The following is a 13,635-nucleotide window of genomic DNA, read 5'->3' as shown; positions in this document are numbered from 1 at the left end:
AAATTAAACTTAATTAAAATAATTAAGAATCAAACTTACATATTGACCCGGAAGTATGCAAAAATCTTTTTGTTGGGTGCTGTTGCCATGGTGAATCGTAATTTCGGAGCTCCATTGATCGTGGCTTTTCATAGTTGGAGTGCATGTGCTTAACTCAGAGTCAGTCTACTCAGAGTTGATTGAACTACCTCAATTCAGCTGTTCTGAAACCCAAAACTCAGAGTTTCCCATCTCAGAGTAAGTCAACTCAGAGTTCAGGTTTAAACTCAGAGTTGGTAGAACCTCCTTACTGAAACAGGCCCCTGATTCTGTAGCCCCACCCACCAGTTTGTGCATGACATGTTATAGATAAATAATATAGGCCTACGTGGAGCTAAACCGGATCGAACTTCCAAACAATAAACATGCTGCATATGATTAATTGGGATTCCAATATTAGGAATGCATGGTTGAACATTATTTTTATTGATGATCCAGCTCATGCGTGGAAGACATTGCGCGTTTTGTTCGCTTCATTTCACTGTGGATTCATTTGTAAAAAAAAAAAAAAAGACAGAATGATTTGGATTTGCAGGCAGAAAGAGATTAAAAACGATGCTGTGCCTTTTGGATCTAACAGGAATGATGCAACACACTTATGTGAGTACAACATAGAGTTTGATTAAAAAAAGATTGTTTGATATCTACTGATTATGTGTCTAACTAAGCATAACTATGGTGGAAAAAATGTAAAGAAAATGAATTCTGATCATAATGCATGAGAGTTTATTGTTCACATTTATCCATATATCAAAGGATCATGCATGTGTTTCTGCTATGCTTGACTGTTAAAATCCACGGAGGAGGAGCAAAGTGACCAGCTCATAACCTTAGAGGTCACGTCCACCTAAATGTGGGTCTCATGACCCTAGGGGTCATGGTACATCTAATTTTGAGGGTCCAAGTGTTTGCATGAAAGACATATGGGGTTATTTGAGGATGTGTGGAAAATTACAGAAAGAGGCAGAGATGCTGGCCTTGCAGGGCTCCAGAGTGCGACTAAATGGTCGCATTTTGCGACTGAAACGGGCCCCTGGAAGGATGATACATTTTTTTTTTCAAATAGGTATGTTTACCCTATATTATTATGTTTTTTTACAGCTTATGATTATTAAGTAAATATACACGCTGTCTTTTTCAGAGTAAGTACAACACTTTGCCTATTTGCACGTGAAGGTTGTGTTTCTTCCAGCGCCTCCGGGCAGAGCGGCTCCTTTCACAGTAAATGCTGCTCCACACAAACTCAATCTCTGCATGTGCAGTGCAAGTATTTGTATCACAAAAAAGTCTAAATGTTTTCGAAGCATGAAATACTTACTGTCCTATTGGTTCTTTCACACGTCCTTCAACGTATGCCCTTGCAGCTTCTTCCACAAGGGCATCTCTCTCTTGAAGAGTTCTCAGGTAGGTGGAGCATCCAAGCAGTGTCAACACAGCTGAAGCTTCAATTATGGCATCCTGTGCTCCCTCCAGTGCCGCTGCATTCTTGAGCTATTTAGGGATATGGCAATAAGACAAAATTTTATTTTTTAGTTTTTATTTATTTGTTTTTACATGGCAAGCAGAAGTCAATCATATATTGTGTCTAATCATAAAAAACTGCAATTAGACTGGCCACCATCTTGGTTCATAAATCATTAGGTTTGCTTGAGAATGCTGACCTACAGAAATTACAGTTTGTTCAGTACCTCAGTATTGAAGTCATGGTTCAGTATGGGTTCAGTACAGCGGGGGGAGAAAAGTAAACATAATTGCTTATTTTTCTTCTTTTTTACTTATAGTCATTGTTCTGTAAATAATTTAAAATGCACTGTCTGTAAACTATAAGGAGCCCCTTCTTGCACATTACTATAATATGAACAGTTACCATTAACAACAACTCAAACTATGAAATTGAGTTGCTATTTATTTTCATTAATTATGATTAAGGTCTCCTGTTCGGGAACACATCAGTTTCCCGTGAATTACGACAACGGACAAAAACAGCTGGGTAAAACAAAAGCAGTGTGCAGACATTGTTCAGTAGTGATTGGGTGTCTCCATTGTTAAAAGCGCTATATAAATAAAGTTGACTTGACTTGACAACAAACTTGCTAACTTATTAGAAACGGCATCATGTGAATGGGAATATCATTGCTACAAGGACAAATACGAGTGTAATGCAAACACTGCTCCCTTCGTCATTTAAATAGCCTCTCGCTGGTAGTTCAGATCGGGCCAAAGCAATAATAAATGCCATTAGTTATTTGCATTAACTTCTAAATATATTTAAATCTACTTCTAATTTTTCTACTCCAATTTTTTTTTTGCATTCATTTTTCACAGTTGTCTGAACTAAATAGGTACCATAGCAAAAACTATAGAAATATTAAACAGTTTGAAAATAAGAAATATTAAATACATTGAATAAGTTAATTCATGATGATAATAATAATAATTATAAGTACGTTACATCAAAAAACATGTAGCCATCAAATAATGTTAAGTAAACATTACTAATAAGCTGGGGGAAAAGCAAATAGCAATAACATGAGGAACATGTGAATGAAACATATTACAAAAAAAAGTGGCTACACTGCACAATGAATCTCTTAATCACATTGTATTTATAATTCAATAAGTCTGTAGAACCAAATCTCCTGCTTTTTATAATTTATGCAGATTCTGACTAAACTAACTGGAAGAACACAGTCCCTGCATAAGCTTCCTAAGGACTCTAATATTATGAATGAGTGGTTGAACTTTATTTTTAATGAAGATCCAGCTCACTTGGGTAAGACATTGCACGTTTGTTCCTTCATTTCACCGCGGAATCGTTTGTAAACAAGATAAGAGGTCGAGACTGGATTTGCAGATATATTGAGATTGAAACACAATGCTGTGCCTTCTATATTGGATCCGACAGGAACGGTGCAACACACTTATGTTAGTAAAACTTGTTTTTTATATGTGATAGTATTGCATTGTTACAAATTGTTTGATATCTACTGATTATGTGCCGTTAGTTTTGAACATACTGATTTGTCTGCAGTGATGTTTTGCTTATGCATGTGCTTGGCTTGTGTGTGTGTGTGTTAGCGATGCACGATTCGCGGGCGGGCCAAGTAATAAAAAAATAATTCATATTAATTGTGGGTGAATGAAATTTGTGTTTGTTTGATAAAGACATTTTGTGAGCCCTGTTGGACGAATAATGTTTCCCACATGCTTTCAAAACAATCCCTCATGCAGGGGAGCAGAAGCTAATTGAATATGCAAATCTTATCCAATCATAGCCGTGGGTGTTTACTTCCAAGTCTTCAGTGTGGCACGCCCATACCGCTCCATGAGAGAGGCTCAGAACCAGGGCAGATAATAGCCTATTACTTATTCATTAAGATGATTTTGAATGTAAAAACTACGCAAATGTCATAAGTTGACCTCAGACAACAGTATAACATTTTTTAAAAACCAGTTCATGACCCCTTTAAACGCCTACCAAATAACTAACAATGCATGCCAAACAGTATTTTGTTTCAACACACTGTTAAACTTACATCATGCATGTCCTCTTCCTCACTTGAGAGGACAACTTCAGGTCTGTTTAAAAACAAGTAAAAAAAAACACTCTTAGCCATTTAGGCATAAAGCAGTGAATTTGCCAGTCATAAAACAAATAACAGGAAATATACATACAGTGGAACTTCAGTCTGAAGTGTAAAAGCAGGTGAATCACCTCCAGCCTCATGTGACACGACTGTCCTGAGGAAACGCAGTCCTGCTTGTGTGTACAAAATTCTAATTTGTTATTTCTTTGAAAATGTTTGTAAAAGTAAAAATGTCACGCACACAAACCTGTAATGATAGCTCGATTGCCATCAGAACATCTTCGTCATCACTGGAACTGAAATACAAATATCTAAATTTTAACCCACAACAAACACATTGACCAAAAAAGTAAGGACATTTTTACATGTTGTTTTACTATCACAGAGTAGCGTACTCATTGTCTTAGTGAATCATTCAGTTGTTCAGAATTTTCGTTAGTTGTGCTGTTTGCATGGATTAAGAAAAATACAGTATCTTTATTTTTCAAAGATAGCCAAAGATTAATTTAAAATGAGATATAAACAGTCAGTACACAAAATATACCATTTGTATGTCGCAATATGTTCTGCCAGTTGAGACAGCATGATGTTTTGCTTGCATGTGAAACACTCCTGCATGACAGCTGGAACCGGCTATTGAAGTGTATTAAAATGGAACAAAGCATAAACACTCACTTTCTTTACTAACTGATAGTTTATCGGTTTGCACATTGCACTAACATTTTCTTCAGGAGGTTGTAGAACAAGATGTTTCTGCATTGGAATGATGTATATTGGGGTCCTCTTCCCTTTACAGTATTGCCTTAAGTAGGCTACTAAGTAGCCAGAAGTTTGAATAGGGATGTTGGTAAATTCCCTTCTGCGGTCACTCCTGGCTAAAATAAACCCCCCTGCATCTCTAAGGAGTGGGTATGCCTGGTAAAGCCATTCCGCTATGTCTGAATGGCTGGCCATATTACTTGAGAAAGTAATTAATTTGCGACCTAGACCACATTTCTCAAGGAGCACTGTTTCCTCAGGACTTGGTGCTCTCTGGTTCAGAGGGACAGTAAAAAGTATGACTCCAGGGAACTTCTCTTTTTCTTTTAGGGTTTTTTCCCTTATAGACTCTGGATTGGAATTATATGGGTGAAAAAGTCTTGCGAGGTTCACCTGGATGTCATCTTCCCTTGATTCTTGGCTACTCTGAGAATCAGAGGTGTAGGGATAAGGTTGCCAGCGGGTGGAGTTTGTCCTGTAGCATGGTGTGGTTAAGGATGGAACAAGACTGTGAGAGGGGGGCATAGGGGTCATCAGAGACGGGGAGGATGTCCCTGGCAGGAGATCCTTGGGAGGAGGTCAATCTTTCTGCCAGTAAAGTTGTAGTTCTTTGTATCTGGCGAAGTAATTTGCGCATTTCTTCATCTGAACTGTTAAAATACATGCACAAATTTAAAACATAAATTCTTACACAAAAAAATACTTTTTATTTATTAAATTTGTCTATATTTTTACTTCAAAAGAATGATTAATTTATTCACCCTGGTGTGGTACTAATGCCCCTTTTTTAAGACCACAAGGTGAAATAAAATAAAAAAAGTAATCATAATATTAAAGGGCACACAATATTAATATTAGTTCACACAAAAATGTAAGTTCTGTCATAATTTACTCTCCCTGGAAGTCAATGGGCATCCATCAACCTTTTGTTTACAAACATTCTTCAAAATAAATTTTTTTGTGTTCAGCAGAAGAAAGAAACTTGTACAGGTTTGAAACAATTTGATTGTCGCCTCACCTCACGTAATCTGTTTAGATAGATAGATGGATACAAAGAAAGAAATATAAAAAGTTTGCTTTGCTATGTGCAAAAAACAACTCATCCATCGCAGCATCCGTCCAGCGAACCAATCAGCGCTCCAGGAAAGACATGCAGGTCAGTGCTCCCGCTCACTGAGCTGAGGCACACTGATCGCAAAAGCGACATTTTGGGCGCATGTGCACTAATGTGCTAGACAGAGAGTCTCCATCTGTCAGGACTTCTGAAACTGAGGACCCAGATGCAGATGCAGAGTGAACAAAAAGACAATTTATCGACAAAACTCTAGACAGGGCATGACAAGGAAGTGACAAGGCGTGAGAGTTCAAACAGCAGGGCAGGGACAGACAGATGACAGGCAGAGAGGATGACCACTGAGACCAGTCCAGGGAGACAACAAACTCGAGGATGGTTTGGGAGGAAACGCCCTGATGGTGAGAAAATCCAGGCAGGAACACCAGGAACCTGAGGCTTGATGTCCTCTGTCAGAATCAGCTCCAGACTCGACTGCCAGGCAGATAGAGACAGTGGCCAGGGGAGACACAGGGCACACGCGCAGACACACAGGCAGATGCAGACACACACACACGCGCACGGGCACACACACACACACACACACACACACACACACACAGGCAGACGCAGACACACACACACACACACACACACACACACACACACTGATCCCTTAGTCTTCCATTGAAAGTGATCAAAGGGATATCCTTGTACAGAAGTGTCATGAGGGTGGGCTCGTTTGACTCGGGGGAGCAACAGCCAATCACAAATCAACTCTACTTCCTAGCCACGCCCTAGCAACCAATATCAAGTACCCTAGCAACCCAAATAGGGATAACTTCTAATCCGGATGTCATAGAGGCATGGGGGTTGGTTTATATCATTCATTCAGTCTTTGGAGTATCATCATTGGCAGCTGCCAAGCCACTCCTTAGCAACCAAACAGAGTACCCTAGCAACCGTTTATCAAAACCTATATATCTGCATCAGAACATTTTAGAAACATGGGGGTCGGCTCTTTTGACTCATGCTAGCAATCAGGACTTCCAATATGCTACACATTGTAGCGTCTGGAGTCGCTCTTGACATGAGATCAAAGTGGTGGGTCGTTCGAGAAACACCAGAGATGCAGATCTTTTGCACAGCTCTGCCTATGAATTAGTATTAGCATATAAATGAGTGTAGTGGTGCCAGTTGAGGCTGGCCAAATGGCCGCACTATCACCCTTACGACCAGCAGAGACAACGTAGGCCGTGCCGTTATCACCTTGTGAGGAACTTCAAATAGATTCCTATCACACACACACATACAGACAGACACACACACACACACACACAGACACACACACACACACAAGTATTCCTCTTCATATTAGCCTTTAATTTAACCATCCCAGAAATATGTGATGACCCTTGTGTTATATGTATGTTGACCACAAAGCATATATTTGTATGTGTGTGTGATGTTAATCCTAAATGCTCAAAATGGCTCTGTAAAAGAGATACACTGTCTTTCATGCATTTAAACACAGGCATGTTTGATGTCTAAAGGTTTCTCTTTCTTTGTCCCAGTCAGTGGTGCAAAGTAGATGATTATGAGATGTACCTTTTAGTAGGTTTAGCCCTTTTTGAGCGAAACCTTACTCATTTGGCTGCCAGCGAGAACATTCCAGTGAGTGATAAAAGTCCGAACAAAGGGATTTTCCCGCCTCCAATCCACATCTATGATTGGTCATCTCAGATTCAAGATTCAAGAGTTTTATTTGTCACATACACAGTTATATACACAATATACAACTGGCAGTGAAATGTAAACAGGTCCGCTCCATGGACAGTGCAAATAACAGTTACAAGAAATTAAAATAGAAATAGAATAAAATTAGAATAAAAAGTATTAACATAAGTAGAATTATAAATAAATCAAGTAAAGATAAAAATAGGAAATAAGATAAAAAAAAAAATATAAAAATAAAAATATAAAAATATAAAAAAAAAAATATGTGGATATGATAAGTGAGATAAACTGTAGACTTAGAAATAAGTGGTTAACATAAATATATATATATGTATATATAAAGAAGTATAATGTGCAAGGTTTATTACAGGTTGTTACGCAGTAACAATAGGAAAGTAAAGTGCAGTGCAATGGCAGTATGTGGATGTTAATGTTTAAACTGGATGTTTATGTGTGTGCGGGGGTGAAGTGAGTCACGTGACTGAGTTCAGGAGTCTGATGGCCTGGGGGAAGAAACTCCTCCTGAGTCTTTCAGTCTTTGCCATCAGGCTACGGAAGCGCTTACCAGATGGCAGCAGGGTGAAGTGAGAGTTTGCAGGGTGATTAATGTCTCTGATGATTTTAGTAGCTCTACCTCTGCAGCGTTTGGTGTAGATGTCCTGCAGAGACGGGAGAGCTGAGCCTGAGATGCGCTCGGATAAGCGCACCACTCTTTGCAGGGCTTTGGAATCGTGACTGGTGCTGTTCCCGTACCACGCTGTGATGCACTGAGTCAGGACACTTTCTATCGCCCCTCGATAGAAAGTTTTCAGGATGGCTGGTGAAACCCTGAATTTCCTCAGCTGGCGCAGGTGGTACAGTCTTTGCCTGGCTTTTTTCACCTGTGTCTGGATGTGTGTAGTCCAGGTCAGATCCTCGGAGATGTTCACACCCAGGTATTTGAAGCTGCTCACTCTCTCTACCGGTGTCCCGCTGATCATGAGAGGGGAGTATGACCGATGCTGTCTCTTCCTGAAGTCCACAATCAGTTCTTTGGTCTTGTTAACATTCAGAGAGAGACAGTTGTCCTGGCACCATGATGTCAGTTGCTCCACTTCGTCCAAGTATGCCGTCTCATTGTTGTTGGAGATGAGACCCAGGACAACAGTATCATCAGCAAACTTGATGATAGAGGTGGAGCTGTGTGTGGACAAACAGTCATGGGTGTAGAGAGAGTAGAGCAGGGGACTCAGCACACAGCCCTGTGGAGCTCCAACACTCAGGGTGATGGAGGTGGAGGTGAACTGGCCTACTCTCACCGCCTGGGGTCTGCCAGTGAGGAAATCTTCAATCCAGAGGCAGAGAGAAGAATTCAGGCCTAGATCCAGGAGTTTGTGTGTTAGCTTAATGGGAACTATGGTGTTAAAGGCTGAGCTATAGTCAATAAATAGCAGCCTGACATAGTTCCCACTTTTGCTGTCGATGTGAGTGAGGCAGGAGTGAAGGACGTGAGAGATGGCATCTTCAGTCGATCTATTGGGACGATAGGCAAACTGAAGAGGGTCCAAAGTGTCAGGAATGGAGGAGCAAATGTTGTTTTTAATGAGTCTCTCAAAGACCTTCATGACTAAAGATGTGAGAGCCACTGGACGATAGTCATTTAGGCAAGAGGGTTTACTGATCTTAGGTACAGGGATGATGGAGGATCGTTTGAAGGAGGTGGGGACAACAGATGTAGCAAGGGACTCGTTAAATATGGATGTAAAGAGCCCTGCGAGCTGATCAGCACAGGACCGCAGAACACGACCTGAAATACCATCCGGCCCAGCAGCTTTCCTGACATCCACACGTTTGAGTGCCCTCCGAACCTCGTCCTCCGAGACAGAGATCACGTGACCGTTGCTGCTCTGAGGGACTCTCTCTGACGCGTCACTCGCCGGAGTCGCGCTGCCGCGATTACCATCAAAGCGAGCGTAGAAAGAGTTTAACTCGTTCACCAGCAACGGATCAGCTCTCACCTCTGCAGAGGATTTAGTTCCAAAAGCACAGATGGTCCTCAGTCCCTGCCACATCCGCCGGGAGTCGTTGAGTTGGAAATGAGATTCCACTCGGTCTTTATAGCGGAGTTTTGCGGCTTTAACGGCGCGCCGGAGGGCGTAACATGAAGCTTTGTACTCCCTCATATCCCCCGTTTGGAGACCGGCATTGTACGCGATAGTGCGCGTGTTAACTGCAGTGCGGATTGAACTGTCCACCCACGGTTTCTGATTAGGGAAGGACGTTATAGTTATTGTTTGTGTGGCTTGCTCTGTCAGTGTGTTGATAAAGCAGAGCGCCACTTCTGTGAACTCGCTGACGTCTTCAGAACTCGCGCGGAACATGTCCCAGTCGACGTCATCAAGAGCTGCCTGTAGCGTGATCTCTGAATGGGATGACCAGCGTTTGACTTCCCTCCTCACCGGGGGCTCTTGAACGAGCCTTTGTTTATATTCCGGTGTGAGGAAAATGGCGGCATGGTCCGATTTGCCAAAAGCTGGCTGTGAACGAGCTTTGTAGGCGTTCTTAAACGGAGAGTAGCAATGATCCAGTGTGTTTGCTCCTCGTGTGGGACAGGAGACATGCTGGTGAAAGTTTGGCAATACTTTCTTTAGGTTAGCTTTGTTAAAATCACCCGCGACGATGAAAGCAGCGTCGGGGTGTTTGTTTATGAAGCCGCTGGTCACATCATGGAGGGCAGATAAAGCCAGCCCCGTGTCTGCCTGTGGTGGAATATAAACGGCAGTGGCGATGACCGAGGAAAACTCCCTCGGTAGGTAGAAAGGCCGGCACATGAGAGTTTAATGTTCCAAGTGAGGCGAGCAGGATCGCGAAAGAATGGAGATGTTCCTAGGATCGCACCATTTCTTGTTTATCATGAAACACACTCCACCGCCTTTAGATTTCCCGGCCTCGGCTGTTCTGTCCATCCGAAAAACAGAGAAGTTCTCGGACGGCGTCACGGCTGTATCCGGGACCGCTGGCGTGAGCCATGTTTCGGACAGACAATAGATGTTGCAGTCTCTCATGTCCCGTTGAAAACTTATCCTGGCTCTAAGATCGTCCATCTTATTCTCCAAGGATTGGACATTTGCGAGCAAAATGCTCGGGAGAGGAGGACTGAATGCTCTTTTTCTCAGTCTGTTGCGGATCCCAGCGCGTTTCCCGCGGTGTTTTTTGAATCTTCGCCGTCGACTCGAGTGGCCATTGTTCAACTCGGCGTCCCGGCGAATCTCAGATGGAAGATTGGAGAAAGTGTCCTGAAACAGGTCAGTGTAGCGGTAACCAATTTCCAGAAGTGTTTTGCTGTCGTAACAGATCAAAGCAGATGATCCGTTGGAAAAAATAGAGAGTAAAAGAGAGTAGAATAATAAATAAAAGCAAAGTCTTAGCGGAGCGACCTGAACGGCGACCGAGCACGGCGGCGCCATCTTAGGAGGAGAAGGTGGGCGTGGGGTTAGTGGACTTTAAAGTACAGTAACTCGAGCACACCCGGGCTCAGTCATCTTGCAAGAACCCCGGACAAGACAAATTTCCTTTTCCTCCCATCTCATCAGCGCGGCTCGCGGGTTTTCGACCTGCGAGCCGGCGCGGTCCAGCCAAGCTGATGTTTCCTTTGAAGATCGACGCGCTCCGCGGCGCAGTCAGCGGACGCACTTAGCTGGACGAGATGAATTTCCCTTCCAAGACGACACCTTTAAAAATCCCGCGGACCAACGAAGCTCTGGAAGAACCAAACGGAGAGAACGCTTCATCGCGCAAACTCTCTGAGAAACGCCAACGCACGCATCTTGCTTTACACAACACCAAGAAACCATGCAAGTATCAATTCTACCGAAATTTAGATGCGTTTTAAAGATTGTACCCCTGTTTAAGGTGATATTTCTTGCTGGCTCCAATGGTTTTGTCTGGGAAGGTGTCGGATCGGACACGATCTTACCCTCCTTCCTTTCCTTTCCCTTCCCCTTCCCCTCATCCTCCTCTTTACTTTCCACTATTCTGTAAATACATGTATTCTTTATGTAGTCATATGTAATCGTAGTATTAATCTTTATTAAAACCATGATATTCACGTTTTGATTGTCATTGTTTGCTCACGGAACACGAGTCCCTTTAATGTCAGATCTAAGCTACGAGCTCTTATAAGCATCGTTGAATGCTTTAATTAATACCATAACTCGGAAAGTTTGTCCTTTGTGGCCAGAGGGACAAACTTCCCGAAAATTGGGTAGGAACAATAGACCTGGTGAGTGGATAAGGAATCTCCGCTCGTCCTTTAAACGGAACGGAGAGGAATTTTGAATCAACTCCCTTGAGGTTATTCTGTGATTATTTAATATAGATATATCTGTAGTTAATTACAATAAATTATTGTTAACCATATATATATATATTATATTGCATAAATACCGAGGTGAGGTATTCCCATCTTGGAGATTGGTGATTAGATTATGACCCGTAATGATTAATCATAAATCCCTAAATATTAATACCCACAATTCCCTATTGAGCTAATTTTTGATTTAAATATAATATGTAACCCTAAAACCCTACAACATGCTAGCAGTAAATAGCTGACATGCTAATAGTGATTAGCTAAGTGCTAAATCAGGCTAAGAACTTTATAAAACTCCATAGTAAGCATCTGTGACAACTACCCACCACCTAGCAACCCCATAGCAACCACCCAGAATACCTTTGCACACAATATAAAGGTGTAGAGTTCTGCTTCCTGACCCAAGCCCGACAGGTCCCGAAAAACGTGCAGGTTTTGGGTCGGGTTCGGGCTAACGTTTAATGAACAGCCTCGGGTTCAGTTTTGTAACAAAGAAAAAATAAATCAGCTATATACATATAGTTTGCGCGCCGTGTGCTTTGCCTGCTTGCTGTGTTATGACAGAAAGAGAACACGAGAGAGAGAAAGCACACGCAGAAATGCATGCATGCATACGTACACACACACATAGGCTCTATGCATATATATATATATATATATATATATATATATATATATATTATCATTATAAGAGGTTATATAAATTCTATCACAAAACTGTTTTGCGCATGTGCTACCGCTCTTGCACGCTATTTTGGTCACAACACAGCAGACGGCAGAAAGCAAACATTACTATGAGTGCGATAACGCAAATAATTACTGAGGGAAAACTTATCAATTAACTTATTATGCGTGAACTTATTGAAGTTTAAAGTTTGAGTTCCAGAGAAATTTGTGACCGTTACACCTGTTCAACCACAGCAAAGTTACGTAATTGGTAAGTCCATGCTTATTCTCTTACATATAACGGTACATGTTTGTACCGTTGCAAGCAATCTTTAAATACAACATATTGCAAAGATGATATTTGCTGTTAGAAATGGACTTCAGGTTCAGGTCGGATTCGGGCTTAACATGTCAATGTATTGGTCGGGTCGGGTTAAAGGAATCTAGGGGTACGGGCAGGGTTCGGGCTTCAGTTTAAAGCCAGTGCAGACCTCTATAATGGTGGCCAAACATATGCAAAGCAAAAAGACAATAGTAAAAACATAAACTCTTTGATCAAGAAGTCAGCAGAACAGGGAACACCCACATTATTTCACTATGTACCCAGTGTAACATGTCCTTCACTGGCATTACAAAACAAATCTTAAATCTTCTTTTGTAAATCCTTTTTTTTCTTATGTTCAATGATTAAATGACATCTAAACTACAATGGTAAATATGACATTAGGTCTGCTGTTTATTCTTTAGTCTTTAGTTTAGTCTTACTACATCTTGCTGTCTTCATCTCTTTCTATCATTGTGATAAATTAACCAATCAGAGGCTTCTAGGGGAATGTGCAGCTCATTTTGGGCTTTAGCCCCGCCTACTCAAAGCTGCTTATTCACCTTATTTTGCACTGTAGAAGTAAGCTTTTTTTTATGAATGTGTGAGACTACCAATTCATTACCGCCTAAGGGTAAATAACAAGAATAATAACAAAGTGCCACAAACAGTTAAACCTTTTGTCCTTCAAAGTGGTTTATTTATGATTATGCTAGTGAAACTACAATAATATGATAATGATTTAAAGTTTGCAGTATAAAGCTGTATAATGGGCTGCTTTTGTTCAAGTAAAATAACTGGAAGCGAATGACACCGGAAGCCAAACACATTCAAGTTATGAATGGTCGCAAAAAAAAAATACAAAAAAAAAAATTACAAAAAGCAATTGAGTTTGAATATTCAGACCCTGGTAAAACACTGTTGTTGTGTAAATTAATGGCAAAAACAAAAGTTTTCCATTTTCAGATGAAAATGTCCGCGTAAACGGCCCTGGATAGGAAATGAAACCAAAACAGAAAATAACAGATAACAAAAAAAAAAAAAAAAAAAAAATATATATATATATATATATATATATATATATATATATATATATATATATATATATATATATATATATATA

Source organism: Gobio gobio, assembly GCF_949357685.1.
Source record: "Gobio gobio genome assembly, contig: scaffold_126, whole genome shotgun sequence".
In the NCBI taxonomy this organism is placed as follows: Eukaryota; Metazoa; Chordata; class Actinopteri; order Cypriniformes; family Gobionidae; genus Gobio; species Gobio gobio.
Note: the sequence above shows the minus strand (reverse complement) of the source record.